The following is a 25454-nucleotide window of genomic DNA, read 5'->3' as shown; positions in this document are numbered from 1 at the left end:
GATGTGGTGGGGGGGGGGGGGGGGGCGATGGGTAGAAATTGTCGATGTTTTGCGTCGAAACCCTTCGAGACGGGGTTTACATTTCATGATAAATTTGATCACTTCATCCAGTTCACCCGAAACATCGACAGTGTCTCCTCCTGCAGGTGTGGCTCGACCAATTGACTACTTTCAGCAGGTGACTCTTGGTGTCTGTCGTCCTTGTGCCTTGATTTTACATTCAGTCCTAATTTGCAAATACAGTGTAACATTCGACCTCTTTACCTGAACCATAGCAGGAGAAGAGAGGGCCGCTCGGTTAACGTAGTGGTTAGCGCGACACTGTTACAGCGCCAACAACCCGGGTTCGAATCCTGCGCTGTCTGGAAGGAGTTTTTACGTTCTCTCCGTGTTTGAATGGGTTTCCTCTGGGGTCTCCGGTTTCCTCCCACCCATCAAAACGTACAGGGAGTTGGTAGGCTAATTGGGTGTAATTGGGCGGTGCAGATTTCACGGGCTGGAAGGACCTATTACAATGTTGCATCGATACAATTTAAAAGAAGCGGGGAACAAACATGCAAATATTAACATGTGGTCATTCCCATGTCTCATCCTGAGGTCTGTGTTGTTGTCAGCTTGTGTGTACCACCACAGGTTAATTGATATATGGTGTGGTGAACTGTGACTGGAGTGATTGGAGAGCAGGCCTTACGAGGATGGGTTGAATGAACTTGGTCTTTTCTCCTTGGAGTGACAGAGGATGAGGGGTGACCTAATAGAGGTGTAAACAAGACGATGAGAGCCATTGATCGTGTGGATGGCCAGAGGCTTTTCCTAGGGTTGAAGTGGGCAACACGAGGAGGCATAGTTTTAAGGTGCTTGGGAGTAAGTACAGGGGGGATGTGAGGAGAGAGGGGTGGGGGCATGGGATGTGCGATCAGTAACGGTGTTGGAGGCATGGACAATAAGCTCTTTGAAGAGACAATTAGATAGGTCCATGGAACTGAGAAAAATAGAGGGTTATGTGGTACGGAAATTTTATGCAGTCGTTAGAGTAGGTTATTGGGTTGGCACAACATTGTGGGCTGTAGGGCCTGTATTGGGCTGCAGATCCTGTATTGGGCTCCAGATTTTTATGGACATCTGGAAATGTCCCTGAGCATGTGGCAATTTATGAAATTTACTGAGGCTCCAGGAACCTGGTCACTACCTGTATAACCTCTCCACCCAAGCTACACATGTCCAACTGACCTCCAACCCCGATCCCAGAAGAACTCAGCAGATCATTGGAGAATTCCCAGATCTGTCAGAGGTAAAAGGAATTTCTGAAGGTCTCAGGTAAATCTGAAAATGTTAGACACTCTCGAGCGGAGAGGCAGCAACTGCTGCAAGAGTTTCAGGCTGAATGATCTTTCTTTGGACTGTAACAAACCCAGTTCACTTCCTTTTTATCAGTTCGCCCATTTCCAGGAAGATTTTCATGGCCTGTTGTTGCCGAAGACCTCTCCCCTATTTTCCGGCAGGCCTGTAATTTCTGCTTATATTTCTGAATTAAATAAAATCACACAGCACGGTAACTGGCCCTTTCGGCCCACGAGCCCATGCCACCCAATTGACTATAACCCTATTTATTTTTTTGAACAATGAGAGGAAACCAGAGCCCCACCCAGATACTGGGAGAATGTACAAACTCCCTAAAGACAGCGCCAGATTCGAATCCAAGTCATTGGTGCTGTAACCGTGACACTAACCATACCACTCCCAAACCAGTTTGCAACATGTGCAGTTCATGAGTTCCCTGCATCTTACTGAGAAGTAGAAGGTGAGGTTGCCTGGACTGGAGAACAAACCTCGTGAAACAAAGTTAATAGCTCAAGGGCTTTTCTCTTATCAGTGAGGGAGGATGAGAGATGATTGAATAGAGATGAATAAGATAATGAGGGGCTTAGGATGGGCAGCCAACATTTTGTTCCGTGGGTGACAACAGTACACACCAGAGACATCTGTACAAGGTGAGGGGAGGGAAGTTTAGGGTAGGGTTTTTACACAGAGGCTGGTAGGTGCCTGGAATGCAGTGCCAGAGATGGTGGTGGAGGCTGGTACAATAGGGACATTTAAAAGGCTATTAGACATGCACTTGGATGTTAGAAAAATAGAGGGTTATGGGTGTGAGGGAGGGAAGAGTTAAATTGTTGTGGGGTAGGTTTACATTGTGGGCTGAAGGGTCTGGCCTGTGCTGGAATGTTTTATGTTCCATCATGGTCAGAACCTCTGCTCTTTCTATTCACCAGCAAACTGTGTGAACAAGATCATCTTCTCAGCTCCTCCTTCAATCTTTCCTTTTCTCATTGCTCATCCGGAATCCCGACTAGTCCCTGGTTTACTGTAACCTCGGCAACCACCTTTGCCTCGCTAACCACTAGCGCAAACCACAGATTTCAGTCTTGTTTGGTCCACCGTTTAAGAGTGGGATTCCGGACAGACTAAACAGGGCTCACTCAGATGGCTGCCGAGGGGAAGTGGGCCGTCTGCCAGAACTGCGTCTCCCCCTCCCCTAATGGGCTCGGAAGTGCGCATTTGAACTGCACAGCAATGCTGCCAGTTCGAAGGATGGGAAAACCATTACCTACAGACTTCATTTCACAGAACTTGGATCAGACAAAAGGTGCACTGTTTCTTGAAGCTGGGAGACTATCCAATGCACCAACCCTCCATCCACATCCCCTCCACCCCCTCCATCTGCAGATTTTGAAAGCAAGCGATTCTTTGCCTTGGTTTTTGTGTGTGGTTTGCAGAAGTGCTGCAGGGATCGGTGTTGTCATGGCCATTGGAGTGAAGTTCTGGTCACCCTCAGGACATGCTGTTGGAGAGTGGCATGGGTGCAGTAGTCCTTCCCCAGAGCAGATTCTCGGAGTCGTGAAACCTCCCAGACTGTGGCAGGCAATGACTCTGTTTTCTTAACCCAATTTGTAGGCACATAGTCCCAGAGTGAGCCAAGCCACTCCCTGGCACCTGGAGATGACAGAGGAGGATGTCAAACTGGCTGCAGATTAACACTTGCAGTGCGAGTGCAAAGCAATACCTCTGACCAATGTGTGATTCATCACTGTACCCCTCATTTCTGGGGAAGGGGAGCTTGCCCACCCCATAAATGCCTTGTGGTCTTTGCTTTTGGTGATATGATAGTTGAGCTATAAGACTTTAAAATGTAGGAGCAGATATAGACCATTCAGCCCATCAAGTCTACCCCACCATTTAGTCATGAGCTGATCCATTTCCCCGCTCAGCCCCACTGCCTGGCCTTCTTCCCATAACCTTTGATGCCCTGGCTAACCAAGAACCTATCAATCTCTACCTTAAATACACCCAATGACCTGGCCTCCATTACCACCTGTGGTAACTAATTCCACAGATTTCCCACCCTCTGGCTGAAGAAATTCCTCCTCATCTCAGTTCTGAGTGAACGGCCTCCAATCCTGAAGATGTGCCCTCTTGTCCTAGACTTCCCCACACCTATCAACATTTAAAATGTTCCAATGAGATCCCCCTTCATTCGCCTAATTTCCAACATGTACAGGCCAAGAGCTGTCAAACAGTCTTTGTATGATATCCCTCTCAATCCCAGAGTCATCCTTGTGAACCTCCTCTGAACCCTCTCCAATGTCAGCTGTCATCTTCAGTTCCCTCTGAGTAAAGCTGGCACCATCTCCTAGCAGTCAGCTTTGCAGTGACTTGGTTGATAATTTGTACTTGAATTGGCATCTTGCTCACAGGGAGATCTCCGCTCCCTTTTGAACTGCCTGGGCCCTGGCAAGTGTGCTCTGAACCAGGGCTCTGTTTCCAATCCACCTTTTAATTGATTAGAATGTTGTGTGACAGTCAAAAGAAATGAATTGAAAGTGTGTTGGAGCATTAAGAGAAATAATATCCAATGTCCAAAAAGCTGACCCTCAGATATCACCAGTTAATTGGACTCGTTGTACAATGTCTGAAGCACTGTGACTACATGTCTGTGCACTGGCCTCGTGCACGGTTAAACCAAGGCCACCAAGTTGGAGGAACGCCTTCTTTTCCATCTGGGTACCTCCAACCAGTCGGCATTAATATCAACTTCTCCAATTTCTATTAACCCTCTCACTCAAGTCTCTTCCTTTCCCTCATCCCTCAAACTCCTTTCCTCCAGTTCCCCACCCTCTTCCTTTCCCCCCCCTCTCCTATCTTAGGCCTCTACCCGCTTCCCTGCCACCTCAGCTATTTTCTCTTCCAACCTGTTAGGTTACGTTCCTCCCTCTTCCCCTTCCTCCCTCCTCTCCTCTCCTCCTCCCCCTTCCATCCCCCCACCTCTTTATTCAGATGTCTGCCTGTTTCTTGTTTTTACCTGGTGAAGGACCCAGGATTGAAACGTTGGTCGGCCTTTACTTCCTGTGGATGTGGCGCGACCTGCTGAGTTTTCCAGCATGTAGTTTTAGGGCTTTTGAAGAATATAAAGTTGGATAAGTCTCCGGGACCAGACGGGATCTTCCCCAGGACATTGAGAGAAGTGAAGGAGGAAATAGCAGAGGCTCTGGCGGTAATTTTCCAAATGTCATTAGATATGGGGATAGTGCCGGAGGATTGGCGCATTGCGCATGTGGTTCCGTTATTTAAAAAGGGTTCAAGGAGGAAGCCTGGCAACTATCGGCCTGTAAGTTTGACGTCTGTGGTAGGTAAATTAATGGAGAAAATTCTTAGAGATAGTACTTATAAACATCTGGATAGACAGGGTCTGATCAGGAGCACTCAACACGGATTTGTGGGAGGAAGGTCATGTTTGACCAATCTGATTGAATTTTTTGAAGAGGTGACTAGGAATGTGGATGAGGGTAGCGCAGAGGATGTTGTCTATATGGACTTCAGTAAGGCCTTCGATAAGGTACCACATGGAAGGTTAGTTAGGAAGGTGCAGTCTTTGGGTATAAATTTTGAGATAGTCAAATGGATTGAACATTGGCTGAAAGGGAGAGGCCAGAGAGTGGTAGTGGATAATTGTCTGTCAGGTTGGAGGCCGGTGACCAGTGGTGTGCCTCAAGGATCTGTATTGGGCCCATTGTTGTTTGTTATATACATTAATGATCTAGATGATGGGGTGGTGAATTGGATTAGTAAATATGCAGACGATACTAAGATAGGTGGAATAGTGGATAATGAAGAAGGTTTTCAAGGATTGCAGAGGGATTTGGGCTGCTTAGAAAAGTGGGCTGAAAAATGGCAGATGGAATTTAATGCTGATAAGTGTGAGGTGCTTCATTTTGGTAAGAAGAATCAGAACAGGACATACGTGGTAAATGGGAGAGCAATGAGGAATACAGAAGAGCAGAAAGATTTAGGAGTAACGGTACATCGTTCCCTGAAGGTAGAAACTCACGTGAATAGGGTGGTGAAGAAGGCTTTTAGTATGCTGGCCTTTATCAATCATTGCATGGAATATAGGAGTTGGGAGGTGATGTTGAGATTGTATAAGACGTTGGTGCGGCCTAATTTGGAGTTCTGTGTGCAGTTCTGGTCGCCTAATTATAGGAAGGATATAAACAGAGTGGAGAGAGTGCAGAGAAGATTTACCAGAATGTTACCTGGGTTTAAGCATCTAGAGTATAGGGAGAGATTGGACAGATTAGGTCTTTATTCTTTGGAGCGTAGAAGGTTGAGAGGGGATTTGATAGAAGTATTTAAGATTATGAAAGGGATAGACAGAGTGGATGTGGATAGACTATTTCTGTTAAGAGGAGGAAAGATTAAAACAAGAGGACATGAGTTAAGAATTAAGGGGCAGAGGTTTAGAGGTAACATGAGGGGGAACTTCTTTACTCAGAGAGTGGTAGCCGTGTGGAATGAGCTTCCGGGAGAAATAGTGGCGGCGGAGTCAATTGTATTATTTAAGAAAAGGTTGGACAGGTATATGGATGAGAAGAAGATGGAGGGTTATGGGCATTGTGTAGGGAGGTGGGACTAGAGAGGGGTGTTTGGTTCGGTGAGGACTAGAAGGGCCTAATGGCCTGTTTCCATGCTGTAATTGTTATGTTTTTATGTTTAGTTTTTTTTTATATGTTGTGAACTGCACTACAATCCCAGTGTCTGTAGACTTCCTTGTTTAACGATGTGATTCTATTTTTTGTCGGTCAACAAAATAAAATCCCACCTCCTTTCAGAAGAAGGTTCCAATTTCTGCTCTTTTCCAAGAGGAAGGTTTTCCTAAGTTTGTTCTTGAGGGTCCTGGCTACAATCTGGAGGACACGTCCCTGACCCAGCCAGGGAACCTCTGCCCATCCCTTCACTTCCCTTGAATGAAAACCCATCAAACTTAATGCCCTGGAAATTGCAAGGATTTCTGCCGTTAGATTCTGGTGAGTGCAGAGCACTGAGGGGTTCTGTTCAGATCCTCGGAAAGAATTGTCTAACACTGGGGTGGACACGTTGAGCCCTGGCTGTGACTCAGCCGAGTGGCAAAGTGTCGAGAAGGCAGAGAGGTATGGTGCCTGGGTTCAAATCTCATTGAGGAAACAATGAAGTTTAATTTGTGAAATTAAATCAATCTGGAATTTTTTAAAAAAACCTCTTTACAGTGACCATGAAATGGACAGATTGTTGTAACAATCCATCTGTTAAATGACTGTTCTTCTTGGAAGGAAATCTGATCTCCTTATCAATTGGGCTCAGAGTGAGCTCAGGCTTTCCATTGGGGCTGACTCTGAGTTTGTTTATTCTTATCTGACCGTGCAGCCAGAGTGTTGTATGGCACAGCCACCCTGCCACTGACGTAAGACTCAGCAGCCAACTGTTTCCCATTGCCACCTTCTCCTCCCATCTCATTCCACCACGGCCAGTCTCTGTCCCCTCATCTCCTTCCACTTGACCCACGTTTATCCCTCTTACCTCTGCTACCAACCAATCAACTTCTGCCCACCATCTTTTGCCCCTCTCTGCTTCACTAATCCTCTCCTGCCGCCAGTCCAACCCTCCCACCTGGTCCACATTAAGGCGGCATGGTTAGCGCAACTCTGTTACTTCACCAATGACTGGTACTGGGGTTCGAATCCCCCGCTATCTGTAAGGAGTTTGTACGTTATCCCCATCCCTGAGTGGGTTTTCCACAGGAGTTCACTTACTAACCGTAGATACTCTGTGGTTAGTAAGGGATTACTTAAGGTGGTATGTAAGTGGGGAAAAAAGGTTGAAGAACACTGGTCTAAGACAAGAGGGCACAACTTCAGAATTGAAGGGCATCTGCTTAGAACAGAGATGCGGAGGAATTTCTTCAGCCGGGGTGGGGTGGGGGGGTGAATCTGTGGAATTTGTTGCCACAGGTGGTTGTGGAGGTCAGGTCATTGGGTGTATTTAAGGCAGAAATTGATAGGTTATTGTTTAGCCGGAGCATCAAAAGTTATGGGGAGAAGGCTCAGCAATGGGGCTGTCTGTGGGGAAATTGATAGCTCTTGATTGAATGGCGGGGAAGACTCGATGGGGTGAATGGCCTATTTTTGTTCCTATGTCCTGTGGTTTCCTCTCTACCTCCCCACTCCTCCCACCTCTTTATTCTGGATTCCAGACAAAGGAACCAGGCCCAAAATATCGACTGGCTTTTATTCCCTGTTGATGCTGCGTGACCTGTGTACATTTGTGTACTGCACCGGACCCTGGCGTCTGCAGGTTTCCTCACTTAACTGCACCATCTGTAGGCTTTTGATTCCAGTTTATCCCCATGGAGTTTCCCCTGGGGCCAATGGGCTTTTGGACCATCTTAGAAAATCAACATGTTAATCTTTGCACATTACCTAGAGCCTTTTTGTTGTTGGTTCACGCTCTTCAATTATTGAAGCCAGTCACACAGAAAACAGCTGCAACTGCATTGCCTGTGGTTTGTGACACTCCTCCGAATCAGCCTGGCAGGAAATGGAAGAAGGTCACTTTTAGAAACAACATGCTTGCGTTATTAAACACAGCCAGGCAAGTAAAGAAAGAGAAGGGAATCAAACTTCAAATAGAGGCTCACTGGAGCTAGCTGACAGAGCTGAAGAAAATATCTTCTACTGAAGACCCCAGTGCAGTGGCTGGCTGACATACCCTTGGAGGTAAATGTGCAGACGTGCTGGAGAAACCCAGCAGGTCATGCAGCATCCATAGGAAGTAAAGGGCAGTCGATGATTCAGGCCTGGCCCCTTCGTCAGGAGTGCGAAATGGTGCAGTGTTGAAGTTATTGGCAGATTGCACGTCCCTCTGTGTCCATGGTCAGGCCTGGGGCAGGCATGTCACATCAGGAAGGGGATTGTGGAGACCTTAGCCACACAGAGCCACGCCATGTAGAAACAGACCCTTAGACCTCACCTGCCCACGCTAAGCTAGATCTACTGGAGGGAAAGGGTCGCCAGCATTTCAGGCCTTGGGCCTTCGTCAGGTAGAAGCAAAAAACAGGCAGGTGCCTGAACTAAAAAGGTTGGTCGAGCAAGAGAGGAGGGAGGAAGGGGCAGGGGCTAAACAGGTAAGAGGTGGGAGGATAGAAGAAAAGAAGGTTGAGTAGTGGTTGGGCAGAGGGGAGAGGGTAGCTGTCTGATAGGAGAGGGAAGGGGTGGGGAGATGAATGAAGGGAGATAGATAGGGAAAATGAGAGAGAGGGAGAGGTGTTATGGAAATTGGAGAAATTGATGCCATCTGTTTGGAGGGTGCCTTCATGGAACATGAAGTGTGGTTCTTCTAATTTGTGGGTGACCTCAGTTTGGCAGTATGAGTACAAGTCCGTGGCAGACATGTCGGTGTGGGGACAGGGAGTGGAATTGATGTGGCACCTTTTCTGCCTCAATGAGTCTAGAGCTAAGACCCACAGCAGCTGGTAGCAGGTGGAAAATGTTGTTTGCTCCTCTGTTTAGAAATGAGAGCAGTGGTCACCACGGAACGTCCTGCAGTCACTGAGAGACGAGAACATGATGGGCACGGTGGGGGGTGGTTCCCTGAGCAGACCGTCCAGGCCATTTGGTGGAATGCCTCAATACCTCAAACTTTTGGGGAGGGGAGTTGTGCTGACAGAACTGGAGAGAATGTACAGCCTCATTCTGTAAGCCAGCTACGTGGTTTTGGAGGCCAGTCAGCGTTGTACTGTCGAAACAACTTACACACACAGCAGGCAACTGTCTGACAGTGGCCACAGGATAAGAGCGGAAAATGTTGGAAACACAAGGTGGGTGCATCTGTGAAGAGTTAAACAGAGTTAGTACTCCAGGTCAGAGCCTGTCCCTGACCTCAGACATTAACCCTGGTTTCCACAGATGCAGTTTGACCCGCTGAGGTTTTCAGCATTTTCGGTTTTATTTTCAAGTTTATTGCCTTCTGATTGTACAAGTACAACCCGACGAAACTGTGTTCTCCGGCCCTTGGTGCAAAACACGCAGACACACACCCAGACAAAATGCACATGGGACAAATATCCATATATACAAATAAATATTCTTTCATAAATATTAACATTTCGGAGGGTGAATGTGAGCAGTTCCTTGGGTCGTTCACCATTCTCACTGCCCATGGGAAGAAGCTGTTCCTCAGCCTGGTGGTGCAGGCTTTGATCCTCCTGGATCTCTTCCCTGACCGGAGCAGCTGAAACATGCTGTGTGCAGGGTGGAAGGGGACCTCAGTGATTTTGCGTGGCCTCTTCAGACAGCGATCCCGGTAGATCATGTCGATGGGGTGGAGGGACACTCAAGTGATCCTCTCTGCCACTTTTATGGTCCTGTGAATTGACCTCCGATCCATTTCTCTGCAGCCACCGTACCCACACGGTGATGCAGCCGGCCAGGACATTCCCGATAGAGCCCCTGTAGTAGGGTGATGTGATGGTGGCCGGTAGCCTTGCCCACTCCAGTCTTCTCAGGAAATGCAGTCGCTGTTGCACATTCCTGACAAGTGAGGATTTTCAACATCTGTATTTTTGTTTTTGCTTTTTATGATGTGTTTTGGAGCCTGTGGATTGAGAAATAAATATTGGACACCAGCCATAACTCGCTCTTGCTCAAGGCAGGAGATGTCTGAGGTCCTGGTTCAACATTCATTCAGAAAGCTGTCACCTCTGATGAAGTTGCACTCCCTCTGTCCTGTACTGCAGTGTCCGTACTCACACTCCTGGAGTCCATGATATTTTAACTTTAAGTGTGTTGCACTGTTCTCATGGACATGACTCCAGATGTTTTCATTGATCATGAACAGTGGGCATCAGCAGTTGTTGCCCATCCCGACCTGGCCTGGAGAGGTTGGTGCTGAACCATCATGTTGGACCACCGTAGTCCATGTGGTGGAGATGCTGCCATTGTGTTTGACATTTTGTCTTGTATATTCTGACTGAATAACAAGGAGGCACCGAGTTTGAACACGTGAATGTACCTTTGTCCTGGTGGTGACGTCCTTTAAAAGTACAAAATAGCTGAGAAGATCTCTGGGGTCTCCCTTTCCTCTATTGACGACATTCACCGGGACTGTTGGTTAAATAGGGCTCAAGTAATTACTGAGGACCCTTTCCATCCAGCACACGGGATCTTTGACCCACTTCCATCAGGAGGGAGGTACAGGAGCATCAACGTCAGGACGGCCAGGCTGGGGAATAACTTCTTCCCACAGGCTGTGAGATGGAGTAAATCATCCCAAAATATTTATATTTATTTTAAATAATACCTTTTTGTATATAGGTGATTATGATGTGCATGTGCATGCACCATGGTCCAGAGAAACACTGTTTCATCAGGCTGTGCAGGAACAGTCAGATCAGAATAATCTTGAATTTGAGGAGTTGTTGCAATTGCTCTCATCCAGGCAAACAGAGTGTTGAATGTCACCACCTCCACTTCCACAGGAGTTTGCAGAGGTTTGGTATGACATTGGAAACCCTGGCAAATTTCTACAGAGATGTGGTGGAAAGTGCCCTGACCGGCTGCAGCACGGTCTGGTGTGGGGTCACCAATACCCCTGAGCGTAAAGCCCTGCAAAAGGTCATGGACACAGCCACTACCTTTTATTTGTTTCCATGTTCACATTGTGCACAGTTTTTGTTGCACAACCCCTAAGTGGCAATTCTGCTTTGAAGAATCTCAGGGATGTATGGGATATCATGGATGTACTATGGCAATAAATCTGAACCGAGGCCTGTAGTTGGCGAAATGGTGTTGAGGGTGAGGAGTTACCCAGACTCTGCTCCCAACTTTGAACCACAATTAGAATGTGCTGGTTGACTGCAGTTACCAGGAGGCAAATGAATGGGGACTCAGCAAAGACTGGCCTTCCTTGGACCAAGTTAGAGGTGGTCACCGCCAGGCACTGTGTGGTGGGTATGGTCGGGCTACCTGCGAGCAGAGATCCCTTCCGCAGGATGCAAATAAAACCACTGGGCCTTTAATTACTTGATTTCACCAAGAACTGGATAATGGTTTGCTGTTTAGATTCTGATGGTTGACATCACCGTCACAAAAACTTACGTTTTTAAAATTAATTTATGTTGCGATATTTCAAAAGATGAGAACAGAAGATGAGAAGTATGATAAATACTGGTGAAAGTTGTTAATAATAACAAGTTTATCTGCACAAGAAGACACATGGGAGCCAGCTTGATATCCTGTTGAGGTGTGAACATTTGCGGTATGAGGAGAGTTCACTCTTGTCCTGACAATCTCAGTGTTTCCAGCAGTGATATCGTCACTCGTGTCGAGCCGGTGCCATGATGTGGATTTAAAGCAAACACACAACTCAGCAACCTTAACGGGACAGGATGGGCATATTGGCCATGTGGGAACATTCCACGCCACACCTGCATTCATTTCCCAAGCTCACACACGGTGGGGGGGGTGGGGGGGGTAGGTCAGAAATACAAGGGTGGGGATGAAAGGGAAGGGTGATGGGGTGGGGTTGGGGAAAATGGCACATCTTCCTGACGCACATCTACAAGTTAATCTGAGCGTTGGCCCTGAAACAGACTCTAACCCAAACACTAAACCCAACCCTAAACCAAAATCCCAATCCCACCTCAACACTAAACCCAATCCTAAACCAAAATCCCAATTCCACCTCAACACTAAACCCAACCCTAAACCTAACCCCAAGCCCAACTTTAACATTAACATGGAATGTTACATTAAAAACACAATGCTGGAGAAACTCAGTGGGTCAAACCATGTCCTTTATGCAGCTTTGGCCTTTCATCAAAGTACCAGGATGCCTCAGACCTTGATGCATAAGACACTTGCACACTTTGATGAAGGGCTCAAGCCCGAAACATCAGTTCTGTATCATTATCTCTGCTATATAAAAAACACTCTTTGAGTCAAAGACTTTTCCCCAGCAAAAGTCTGCACAGTTCAGGCCCTTTGGACACAATGTTGTGCTAACTTACTGTATATATTCCTACCAAAAACAAACACTCCCTACCCTGTAACCCTCAATTTTTCTTCCATCCATGGGCCTGTCTAAGAATCTCTAAAATACCCCTAATGTTCCTGCTTCCACCACCATCCCTGGAAATGCACTCCAGGCTCCCACAATCCTCTGTGTAAAAAAAAAAAAAAAAAAAAAAAGTCCTCCTGACCTCTCCCCCAAACTTCCCTCCCTTCACCTTGTTCACGTGTCCTCTGGTGTTTGCTACTCCTGCCCTGGGAAACAGATGCTGGCTGTCTACCCTGTTTATGCCTTTCAGAATTTATTGTCCCCTCTCATCCTTCTTCACTTCAAAGAGAGTCGTCCCAGCTTTGCTAACCTTGCCTCATAAGGACATGTTCTCCGGTCCAGGCAACATCCTTGCAATGAGACTATGGAGAGGGTGTAGAGGAGATTTAACAAACACAATAGACCTAGAGACTCCCATTTCCAAATCAGGCCATGATGAAACCAATCTTTGGTGCATGGTTAAACAATGTAACGTATCCTCCCGTGGAGAACTGTGTACTGTTTCGGGCACCTCATTTGAAAAAAAGATCCACTGGGGTTGGAGAGGGTTCAGAGATTTACTAGAATTATACCATGAATTAAAGGTGAGCAAATGAGGAACAATTGTCGGCTCTTGGACTGGACACGTTGGGGTACAGAAGGATGAGGGGGAACCTTATCGAGGCATTTCGAATGCTGAAAGGCCTGGACAGATAAGATGTGGCCAGGATGTTTCCCATGGTCGGTGAGTCTAAGACAAAGGGGCACAACTTCAGGATAAAAGAGTGTCAATTTAAAATGGAAATGTGGAAATATTTCATTAGCCAGAGGGTCGTGAGTCTGTGGAACTTGTTGCCACAGGAAGCTGTGGAAATGAAGTTGATGAGTGTATTTGAGGCAGAGATTGACAGGTATTTGATTAGTCAGGACATCGAGGGTTACAGGGAGTGGGATGAATAGGAGGATGGATCAGGGCATGATAGAATGGCAGAGCAGATTCGATGGGCTGATTGGCCTACCTCTGCTTCTATATCTTTGATCTTGTGATTATAAATGGACAGAGACATCAGTGGCCAGACCAGTTGGAGCCATTGAACATCACAGCCCAGAAACAGTCCCCTTTGCCCCTCCTAGTCTCTGCTGAACTATTTTTCTACCTAGTCCCACTGACCTGCACCCAGTCCATATCCCTCCATCCTTCTCCCATCCACGTACCTGTCCAAATTCTTCTTAAATTTTAAAACTGAGCCCGCATTCACTTCAGCTGGCAGCTTGATCCACACTCCCACCGCTCTCTGTGTGAAGATGTTCCCCCTAAACATTTCCCCTTTCACCCATAACCCTAGGTTAATGAAGCTTCGTGTAACAATATACCATATCCCATAAGGACAGGGGGCTGGGGATTGGGATGGGAACCGCCAGATGGAAACAAAAGGCGGAGTGGCCTCTCTCTGAGCCTGCTTTTCCACGTGTTGGAGCACAGGAATAGGTGATGACTCAACCATCTGACAGTGGCACACCTTCCTCCCTATAGAATCTGCCCGCAGGGTGAGAGGGGTATTTGAAAAGGGAACCACTGACTTCAGCAACTCTCCTCCTGCAGCGAGAAGGAGCAGTTTGTGACCAGCCCCAGTGACTGGACAAGCTCGCTGAGAAGAGACCTTGTGGCAGCACTCCCTGCAACTTTGGGAATGCAGGAAGCACCTTCCCTCTTTGTGGCATTGCTTAAGAAAGCTGGGACCAGGATGTCCTCAGTGGCTGCCCCCCACATGGACAGTAATTCAACCTGTTTGCTGTGCTGTAGTGTTCTATGCTTCTATGTACCTATATAGAACATACCTGTGGAACATTCCAGAATAGTACAGGCCCTTCGGCCCATGATGTTGTGCCGACCTATGTAAACTACTCCATAACAATCTAACCCTTCTCCCCCTCACATCCATATCCCTCCATTTCTCTTGCATCCATGTACCTGTCTAAGTGTCTTTTAACTTGCCCTAATGGTCCATCCTCCACCCAATGCATTCCAGACGCCCACAGCTCTCTGTGTAAAAAAAAACTTACCCTGACGTTTCCCCTAAACTCTTCTTCCTGCACATTGAACATGTCCTCTGGTGTTTGCTACTGTCACCTAAGGAAGAAGGTGCTGGCTGACCCCATCTAAGCTCCTCATCATCTTATATTCCTCTATTGAATCACCTCTCATCATTCTCTCTATCTCTTTATCTTAATCATGGCAGAATCCATCTGGTGTTTATTTCATTAGCTAGCTTGGGATTGGAATTCATCCCCTTTAGGAGATGCTCTCCATCCGATTGCGATTCATGTCAAGGCCTGACCTCACTGACCTGCAGGTTTGAAAGCAGACAGGTACATTCTGTGGAATAGGATTCTCTCAAACTGCCCCAGCCTTCCATGTGGCCCAGTTCCCCAGTGAAGCTGCCAGGTCCAGGTGAAGTTCAGGAGAGAAGCACAAAAGTGGAAGTGATGCCTGAAATAGGACATATCTGTCAAGAAAGCGGCAGAAGTGAATGGTTTTGCTGCGTTGAAGAAACTTCCATTTATAGTTGCTGTTGGAGTGTTAGCATGAATCTCTGGAGGGACCCAGAACTGAATTGGAGATTACTGGGCAGCATCCAAACCAGGGATACGATGGTCCAAAGACACCCCACGTAACCTGTGCATGTCTTGAGGTACCCTCCTATGGTTTCTGAGTGACTCTTGCTGAGGGCTGATTGTTGATTCTCACCTCCAGATATAGACAAGAAAAATGCACACAGCATTGTTCATGTTTATTTTCACCAGCTCGTTAACTTAGCAAGTCAAGTCCTAAAATAAAAGAGCAGCTGCTCTTGTGACCACTGAGGGTGGGGAGGGTTTTGATTACCCCACCAAGTCGTGACTGACTTCCTGCCAGCAAACTCTTCGTTTATCGTGGCCCTGGAGTCTGTGAAAACAAATTGTATTCATTATTTTAATCTAAAAAGCAAACTTGTGTTTAGCATGAGTGTGATCTCACATAATCGTTCAGAGCAGCACGTTGCTTTACCACCGAGTAGAATTCAGAATCAGAATTTATTGACATGAAAATGTGTCATAAAATTTGTTGTTTTGCGGCAACGTCACAGGAGCAAACATTGCTATAAAATTATATTTAAAAGTAAATAAATTAGTTTAGAAACAAAGAGAAAGTGAGGCAGTGTCTGTGGGTCATTGTCCATTCAGGAATCTGATGGCGGAGGGGAAGAAGCCGTCCTTGTGCCGCTGGGTGCTCACCTTCAGGCTCCTGGACCTTTTCCCTGATGGTAGCAGAGTGAAGAGGGCATGGCCTGGATGGTGGAGTCTTTGAGGTGAGAGGCTGCTTTCTTAAGACACCACCTCTTGTTGATGTCCTCTATGGAGTGGAGATTGATGCCCCTGATGGCACTGGCCAAGTTCACAACTCTCTGTAGCCTGTTCCTTTCCGTGCATTGGCACCTCCATACCAGACTGTGATGCAACCAGCCAGAATGCTCTCCACAGTCCACCTGAACAAGTTATTGAGAGTCTTCGGTAATGTACCAAATCTCCGCTGGAGAGCCTTCTTTATGATTGCATCGACATGGAGGCCCCAGGACAGATCCTCGGAGATGTTGACACCCAGCAATTTGAAGCTCTTGACCCCCTCCATTGCTTGACCCCTCGATGAGGACTGGGTCGTGTTCTCCTGACTTCTCCTGAAGTCCATGTTCTGAGGGTAATGTGTAACAGATCCTAAGTGATTTACCCTCCCCACCCCACCACACCGACCCCCATATTTTTATCTGAATCTCATCCCTCCCCCTCTTCCCAATATTTTATAGGGAACGGACACTGATCTCTGTGAATTGATGATTCCCTGATTCTGGATAATGCAGTCAGGGACACATCAACTCAGCATCTGCCCCCTCAAACCCCTCAAGAGTTTTGGGATGTAAGGCAAATGTGAGGCTGTTGGTGATGACCTTTAATCGGCAGTGAGTCCACGAACGCTCTGGGCATCTGAGTCCACGGTTTAACCAGGAATGTTCACTGTCAAAAGTGCCACCCATATAAATGAGATGGAAACTGTCTGCTGCTGGGAGGAGTTGGGATGTTTGCCTTCTGTGCTGGCCAGGTTTTTTTGTCTGCAAAAGGGAGGAAGAACTCCTGATGTCCCTTGCATAAAACACATGGTTTGCAGGCACAATGATTGAAGTCAAAACATGATGCTGGAGAAACTCAGCAGGTCAAACAGTGTCCTTTATACAGCAAAGATAAAGATACAGAAACAACCTTTCAGGCGCCTGCCTACATTTTGCTCAATGATGATGTGTCCAGATGTTGGTAATGGGTCCCAGTCCAGATTTGGTTAATGGGGTCCCAGTGTCCAGATGTGGATAATGGCTGACTGAGGCCCAGCTCTGGAGTTTTGTCCCTGGCAGTTGTGAATGGGAGGAAATGGACAGAGGAAGGTGGGGCAGAGAGAGGAGCGAGGTGGCAGGGTCTGAGCAGGCAGGAGCTGTACTGTTAACATAAAATAAGGGAGATATGTGATCAGTGGAATGGAGAGAGTGAGAAAGAGAGAGGGGAGGGGAAAAAGAATGAGAGAGAGATGGAGAGAGAGAATGAGAGATGAAAAGAGAGAAGGAAAGGAAGAGAGAGAGCAAGGAAGGAGGAGTGAGTGAGTGAGGGAGCAGGAGTGAGAGAGATAGAGGGATAGTGAGAGGGAGAGGAAGAGAGGGACTGAGAGAGATGGAGGGGAGAGAGAGAACGAGGAAATGAGAGGGAGTGGGAAGGGAGAATGGTGAACAGAGAGAGATATCAGGGACATTAGCCTGAGCCTCACTGCCCAATTTATTATACATCAGTTTTCATCAGTGCAATTACAGCTGTCGATTTAACCGTGCTACACAACACCAGCACATATTACCAAGCAAGCGGGCACAGTTCTCATTGCCTGGTCTGAATTTTTAATATTTGCCTTTGGGCTAGGTTAGAAGTGAGCTGGAGGCATCCAAGGGACTCCTCGCTGCCTAGTACTTTGCTTGGGATTTTGTATCCCGACATAAATTAGTTTTCATTCCAAGAGAAGTCTCCCTGGCAATGAATTATTGAGCTTGTTCATGTAAATTAGATTGTGCATGAAAGGGGTGGGGAGCTGGTGAAGAGGTGGGGAGCTGGTGCTGGGGAGGAAATTTGTTTATTGTGGATGGAATTAAAACAATGAGCCATGGTCTGTTTATATGCACATAGTTCCTTGGTGTGCATATAAAGGATGACCTATCCCAGACCCACAGCCCCTCATTAGTCAGGAAGGTGCAGCAGCGCATACATTTCCTCGAGAGGTTGAGGGGGGGAAGGCTACCGTCCCCATCCCGACAACAATTACAGGAACACCACTTGGGAAGGTCCTGTCCGCTGCATCACTGTGTGGGACAGGAGCTGCAAAGCATTGGACTGGACATCAATACAGAGGATCGACAAAACAAGATCACTGGGGTCTCCCTTTCCTCTGTTGACGGCATTTATCAGGGCCGTTGGTTAAATAGGGCTCAGAGAATTATTGAGGACCCTTTCCATCCAACACACAGGATCTTTGACCCACTTCCATCAGGAAGGAGGTACAGGAGCATCAACATCAAGGCAGCCAGGCTGGGGAATAGCTCCTTCCTGCAGGCTGTGAGACTGATGATCGGTGTCCTGCAACCGAGTAAATCAGCACAAAATATTTAGATGTATTTATTTGTTATTGGGGCGGCACGGTTAGTGTAGCGGTTTGCACAAAGCAATTACAGCGCCAGCGACCAGGGTTCGAATCCCGTGCTGTCTGTAAGGAGTTTGTACGTTCTCCCCGGGTCTGCATGGGTTTTCCCTGGGGGCTCCAGTTTCCTTCCACGTCCTAAAGCTGTCTGGGGATAGTTGGTTAATTGATCACTTGGGTAGATTTGGGTGGTGTGGGCTCGTGGGCCTGAAGGGCTGTTTTCGTGCTGTCTCTCTGAATTAAAATTAAATTAAATGGAGGTTTATAAAATCATGAGGGGCAGTGATGAGGTAAATAGTCCCAGAATAGGTGAATCTAAAACTGAAGTTCATAGATATAAGGCAAGAAGGAAAAGATTTAAAAGGGGGCCTGAAGGGAACCTTCTTTGCACAGAGGGTGGTGGGTGTGTGGAACGAGCTGCCAGAGGATGTGGTAGAAATGGCAATGACGTTTACGTTTAAAAGATATAGACTAGTACACGGACAGGAAAGGTTTAGAGGGACATGGCCAAATACAGGCAAATGGGGCTCAATAAACAAGTAAATCTGCAGATTCTGGGATCTAGTCAGCTCACAAACATGCTGCAAAACACGAAGGTCTGCAGACACTGTGGTTGAAGTAAAAACATAGTACTGGAGAAACTCAGCAGGGCAAACAGTGTCCTTTGTAGAACAAAGATCAAGATACAGAACTAACATTTTGGGCCTAAGCCCTTTGTCAGGAGTCAACTGTCTTTTACCTTCTCATGGATGTTGTGTGACCTGCTGGAACTGTAAATGGGACTAGCTTGGTCAGCAGGGGCAAGATACGATATCCACACTGTGGAAATCCACGCTGTAGAAATCCACGACGGTTGATGGATAGGGACAAAGGTTGCCGCAGGTTACGACAGTGTATAGACAGGATGTAGAGTTGGGTGGAGAATGCTGAATGACCAAAGGAACTGCTCACACTAACCATTTGTATAGATGAAATCCTGCATATATATTGCTTATCTGTGTGTGTGTTATGTCTGGGTATGTGTCTGTGTGTTTTGCACCGAGGACCGGAGAACGCTGTTTCACCAGGTTGTACTTGTACAATCAGATGACAATAAATTTGACTTGACTTGAGAAGTGACAGATGGAGTTCGATCCAGATAAGTGTAAAGTGATGTATTTTGGAAGGTCAAACTTGAAGGTGGGGTATGTGGTGAATGACAGTGTGGAAGAAAAGAGGGATCTTTGGGTCCAAATCCACAGATCTCTCAAGGTTTCTGCACAAGTTGAAAGGGTGATGAAGAAGGATTATGGAGTACTCGTGTTTATTAGTTGAGGAACTAAGTACAAGAGCCATGGGATCATGTTGCAGCTCTACAAAATGCTGGTGAGACCACACGGAGTATTGTCTTCAGTTCTGGTCACCTCATTACAGGAAGGATGTGGAAGCTATGGAGAGAGTGCAGAGGAGATTCACCAGGACATTGCCTGGATGGAGAATGTGCCTTCATAGTTAGAGATTTTCTCTTTGGAATATCAAGAGAGGTACATAAGATTGTGAGGGGTTTAGACAGGGTGGACAGCCAGGATCTTTTTCCCAGGGCAGCAGTAAAGTGAAGGGAGGAAGGTTTAGGGGAGTCATCAGGGGTATGTCAGGTTTTATACAGAGAGTAGTGATTTCCTGGAACACATTGCCGAGGGTGGTGGTGGAGGCTGGTACAATAGGGACATTTACAAGACTCTTTGATGGGTACATGGATTTAAGAAAAATAGAGGGTGTAGGTGTGAGGGAGGGAAGGTTTGGATTGGTGTGGAGTAGGTTTACATGGGTTGGGACAACATCATGGGCCAAAGAGCCTGTTCTTTTATCTTTGGAGATACAGCACAGTAACAGGCTCTTTCGGCCCACAAGCTCATGTCACCTAAATAAACCCATGTGACCAATTAACCTACAAACCTTGTTCCGCTTTGGAATGTAGGAGGAGACTGGTGCACCCAGAGGAAGCCCACGCAGACACAGGGAGAACGTACAAACTCCTTACAGACAGTGTGGGATTCAAATCCCGGTCCTGGCACTGTAACACTAACTGTGTTGCCTTGTTCTGAGCAGTAATATTCTATGACACTAAATACTTACCCAGTCACCCAGCGCTTTTGGAGAGAGAGAGAGGGGGTGAGGGACAGAGAGAGAGAGAGAGGAGGGAGAGAGAGAAATCGATGAGAACAGTCTGTTCACCAGTTGGTGGTAACTGGGGATCAGCCAGGACATCCGGGGCTCAGTCCCATTGGAGTGCATGGGCTGCTCAGTGGGGGAAATGTGCACAGCAGAGAAGGAAGGTATGGATGGGAAAATGGAGGAGATCAGACAAGAAATGAGTACTGTGGTGTGAACAATCTGAGTGCAATTTTGTATCAGGGACGCACTGGAATCCTGGCCTCTGGACAGAACAGACCTCACACACAGAGCCTTAACCCCTTGGGGTCAGGCTACGAAGTTCACAAAGAGGCAGGGCATTGGTCATCTTGTAGCACAGAGAGAGCACTGTGAACAATAAAAAAAATGATGGTTGGGAAAACCTTGGATGGTGTCTTTCTGGGACAGAAGCTTTAATTGCCCCTCAGTGGGATGTAATGGGGCACTTAAGTGTAATCTGTGTATTTGTAAAAAAGTTAGCTGCAACAAAGACCATGTGTTTGTGACGTTGAGATGCTTTGTATTGTTGGATGGGATGCCTGCAAAGCAACAGTAATGAGTTTAACAGGGATGAGTGGAGGGAGAAAGAGCTCAGGATAGGAGGGACAGAGCACCCAGTGCTGTGTTGGACCATGCAGTTGGGGCAATGAAGCAGAAGCAGAAGGAAAGAATCATGGGGCAGGAACGGAGGACTAGTTGGGGCAGACGATGAAGGAACTGTCGACCATGCTCACAGAAGAGGGGGTTTGAGGTGAGATTTCAAGGAGTCTCATCCCAGGCCAGATATTACTTCCTCTTCCCATTTTGGTAATGAGATTCCTGGAGGTGTCATCAGAGACCCTTTACCTCCCTCCCCCTGACCTCCCTGTGCCACATTCCCACCACGCTCATCCTCGTCAAGGCCCACCTGTGTCCACCAAGATTAGTTAACCCATCACCAGTCCTTGTCTCAGTGAAGCTGCTGAGATTTATTCATCCTGAAACAAAAACACAAAAAACAACTTAAGGAAAAACACCAATTTCCCTTAATTCCCTCTGAACCTTTCCCTGCCAACTCCTGCATCTGGCCACAGTCTGGTGAAAGACTCAGCTCGTACGTAGCACAAGGGCTGTACCATCAAACTGCTTCATCCCAGTCAAGTCTAGAACATCTGCATTGATTTTTATTTCAAAAGAAGGCAGTTCTTTAAAAAGAAAGGGTGTGTAAAGACAGGGACTTCACATTGAAGGGGACTCGGAGCAGTGTTTATTATCTTTGGGCTGTGCATATACCAGCAGACGAAAGAGCGCTTCTTTGGGCCACAGTATAAACACGCACACACGCACAATGCATTTTTCGCACTGCACATAGTAATCACACGCTGACGTAAAAATACAACGGAAACTAAATGTGTTTGAATATGTTTAATTTAGAGTGAGATAGTCCTTAATAAAGGAGCAAGGTGAATGGTTACCACAGAGAGAGTTGAGGTTCCAATCAGTCAGCCATGATCCACGTAAATGGCGGGGCAGGTTTGACGGGCTGAATGGCTTTCTGCTCCTAAGTAGAGTAAAACCCCTGGGATCCAGCACCTATGGGGATTGGTAGATGCCGGATATGTGAATTTTCCGGTTGCCTGAGACACACTCTAAAACACCTGTATTAAGAATAAACGGTTTAAATGACAAAAGACAGAGCAAAATGAAAAGTAATTTGAATTTTTTTAAAATTGTAATCCTTAATTATGCGAAGTTCACTTTAATCAGATATTTCTGTAACTTACAAAATTTAAATTTGAATTCAAAGCCTGGTTGCCTGGTGCTGCAACAGTTCATTACACTAACCCTGCCACCGTCATATTAAATCCCGCTCCCCAACGTTTACAGATAAAGCCTTACTAATATACTTAATAATATTACTAATAAAGATAAAGGCTCTGACTAACAGGGATAAGGAGGCACTTTAAGGGAGTCGCCTCAACAGCGAGCGGCATCAGCCAGGTCTTCATCCTGGGCGACACCATCGCTGTTTCACACAACTTTATTCAAACAGCTGCTCCGAGCAAAGCCCAACCAAGGCCTCCACTGGCTGGATATTTGCTCCCATCGTCATTGAAGGTTGATGCGTTTCTTCAAGCAACATTTATAATTTTAAACTTTAATTTCTTTGCCGGTTGCCTGAAATCCAGATAACAGGGGTTTTTCTGTAGATCCTTGGAATGAAGTTTTTGAATCGTTATTGGAGCCAATCGGTTATGAATGAACTGGGCAAGATCTTAGTGGCCTGTGATCTGGCCTCTCACAGCCGGGTACAGATATACCTGGAATGCCTGTCCACTCTGTGAGATGAGAATGAGTTTATTCTCATACATGTTGTACAATGTACGGCTACATTCCAAATCCTTACGCTGCAGTCAAACAGGTACTTCGTTAAGAAAACTACAATACATTAAATTCAATTGAAAAAGGATTAAAAATATTAAAGATGGATAATAAATATTCACAGTGAGGAACAGTGACGTTACAGTCAGTGTAACAAGGGGACGTTCCGAGCCTGGTGGCAGCTGGAAAGAAACTATTCCTGAACCTGGAGGTGCTGGTCTGCAGGTTTCTGTCCCTTCTCCCTGCAGGGAGCAGTGAGAAGAAGTTGTGGCCAATCAGTGATCAATCTGATGATGCCTCATGTTTTTTAATGGAGTAGCTGCTTCTGTCTTTCTCCAGTGCCCATTTCAACCTGACGTTCCCTGGCCATTGGAGGATTGTGGGCAGTTTTGCCCTCCTTGTTTAATAAAGGATGTGCTGGCATTGGAGAGGGTTCAGAGGAGGTTCACAAGGATGATTTGGGAATGAAAATGTTACCATACGAGGAGTGTTTGACATCTCTTGGCCTGAACTTGTTGGAATGAGGGAAATCTCATTGAAACATATTGAATGTTGAAAGGCATAGACAGAGTAGATGTAGAAAGGTTGTTTCCCATGGAGGGAGAGTGTAGGGAGGGCACAACTTCAGGATTGAAGGGTGTCCACTTAGAGATGCAAAGGAATTTCTTCAGCCAGAGGGTGGTGAATCTGTGGAATTTGTTGCCATGGGTGGTTGTGGAGGCTGGGTCATTGGGTGTATTTAAGGCAGAGATTGATAGGTCCTTGATTAACCAGGGCATCAAAGGTTACGGGGAGAAGGCCGGGCAGTAGGGCTGAGTGGGCTCATGATTAAATGGTGGGGCAGACTTAATGGGCTGAATGGCCTATTTCTGTTTCTGCCTCATGGTCTTATGTTCTTACAGCCAACATGGGGTTGTTGTACTGGGGAAAATGAGGGTAACTCTTTGCACCCATCAAGGTTGTTAACACAGCCATGTGATCGTGGGCAGACTATCTGTTTTGGTGATATTGGTTGAGTGATATCTATGTTGCCATGGCGATCAGGAGGTTGAAGAGGCAATGCCCAGTGGTTCAGAGAAGGACAATATTGATTGATGTCTTGACTGTGGCTTTGTAGTATTCTCCAGGTCAATGTGACAGGGTCCATCACATATGCTTGAAATGTTGACTGCCTTTTACTCCTTGTGGATGTTGCTGGGTTCCTCTGGCATTTGACCCCTGCAAATGCACATGTTTGTGTTGCCATTGGACTAGGCTGTAGTTGTGGTGTTGCGGCAGGGAGTGCTGCTGCCCCAACGCTGGAGATGGCTGCTGGTCCGATGCTGTTTGTGTGGAGTTAGCATGTTCTCCCTGATGATCTCATCGTTTTTTCTCCAGATAGTCTGGTCACCTCCCACTTCCTGAAGATATGCTGGTAGGTTGACTAGCCCCTGGCATAGAATTATGGAGCTGATGGGTGTACAGTATGTGGGAGGACAGTGGAAGGGAAATGAGGAGAGGGTCTGATGGGAACCAGCATGGATCTGATGGGCTGCTAGACCTTCTGTGTCAAGACAAGTAACTAAATGTTAGACCATAAGATGCAGGAACAGAAGTAGGCCACTCAGCCCATCGAGTCCTCTCCACCATTTCATCACAAGCTCATCTATTCTTGCACCCAGCCCCTCCTTCCCATAACCTTTCATACCCTTTTTAAAAACTCAATGCTAGAAGAACTCAGCAGGTCAAACAGTGAACTTTATATAGCAAAAGATACATAGTCATCATTTTGGGCTTGAGCCCTTCAAGGTTTGGAAAAATATAGGCAGGCACCCAAACTAAATGATTGTGAATAGTGGCAGGGGTAGGAGCACAGTCCCACTGTCTGCAGAGAAGGGAGGGAGGGCCCACCAGTAAACAGGGGGAGGGGACGATGGCACCATGAATGGAGAGGGAAGGGGGTGGAGAGCTGGAGGAAAGGAGACAGGGGGATGGAGAAGGGAGGCCAATCGAGCTCCCACAAACAGTGCTGTAATCCAGCCAAATCATCTGCTCGTGATTGTGGGTTTATCGTCCTGTACAATGTACATTTGCACTGAAATTCTTAACTGCATCGTACGCATTACCCTAGCAAGGTAAAGGGTTAATAAATAGAAAACCTAGATGGGCAATAAGTATTCACAACTGCAGTTTGTGCAAGAAGAACAGTTCAGTACAAGAAATCGGCCAACCGTCCAGGGTGACCTTGTGAGATATCGGAGTCATTTAGATTTCAGATTTATTGTCAGAGAACATACGTAACATCACATACAAACCCTGAGATTCTTTTCCCTGTGGGCCAGGCAGAATTACCACTTACTGGGTGGTGTGGATCCTTGATGATTGCTGCTGCTCTCTGACGGCAGCGTTCCCTGTAGATGTTCTCGATGGTGGGGAAGGTTTTGCCTGTGATGCTCTGGTCTGTGTCCACTACCTTTTGTAGAGCTTTCCGCTCAGGGATATTGGTGCCCTCATACCAGACCGTGATGCAGCCAGTCAGTACACTTTCCCCCATACAGCTGTAGAAATTTGCCAGGGTTTCTGATGTCAAACCGAACTCCTGAGGAAACTCCTTGAATGAGCTTTGCAGTATAAATGTATTTGAACATTTGGATCAGTGGTCTGGGTCTCTGGATACTAGTCTGGTCTCTAGATACACTATGCCATCAAACCTGGATATCACAGGTTCCAAGTTTGCCTGGAACCCAAATGACTTCTCAATCCATTCAATAGATCCTGC

The 25454-nt window shown here is 46.7% G+C and overlaps 1 pseudogene; it reads left to right on the top strand.

Annotated features, from left to right (window-relative positions):
* Nucleotides 1-25454, top strand: part of LOC138748768 (homeobox protein Meis1-like) — a 195758-nt pseudogene that overhangs the window by 86430 nt on the left and 83874 nt on the right.

This window comes from Narcine bancroftii, chromosome 13 (genome assembly GCF_036971445.1).
Source record: "Narcine bancroftii isolate sNarBan1 chromosome 13, sNarBan1.hap1, whole genome shotgun sequence".
Classification (NCBI taxonomy): domain Eukaryota; kingdom Metazoa; phylum Chordata; class Chondrichthyes; order Torpediniformes; family Narcinidae; genus Narcine; species Narcine bancroftii.
This window is presented reverse-complemented; position numbering and strand designations above follow the sequence as displayed.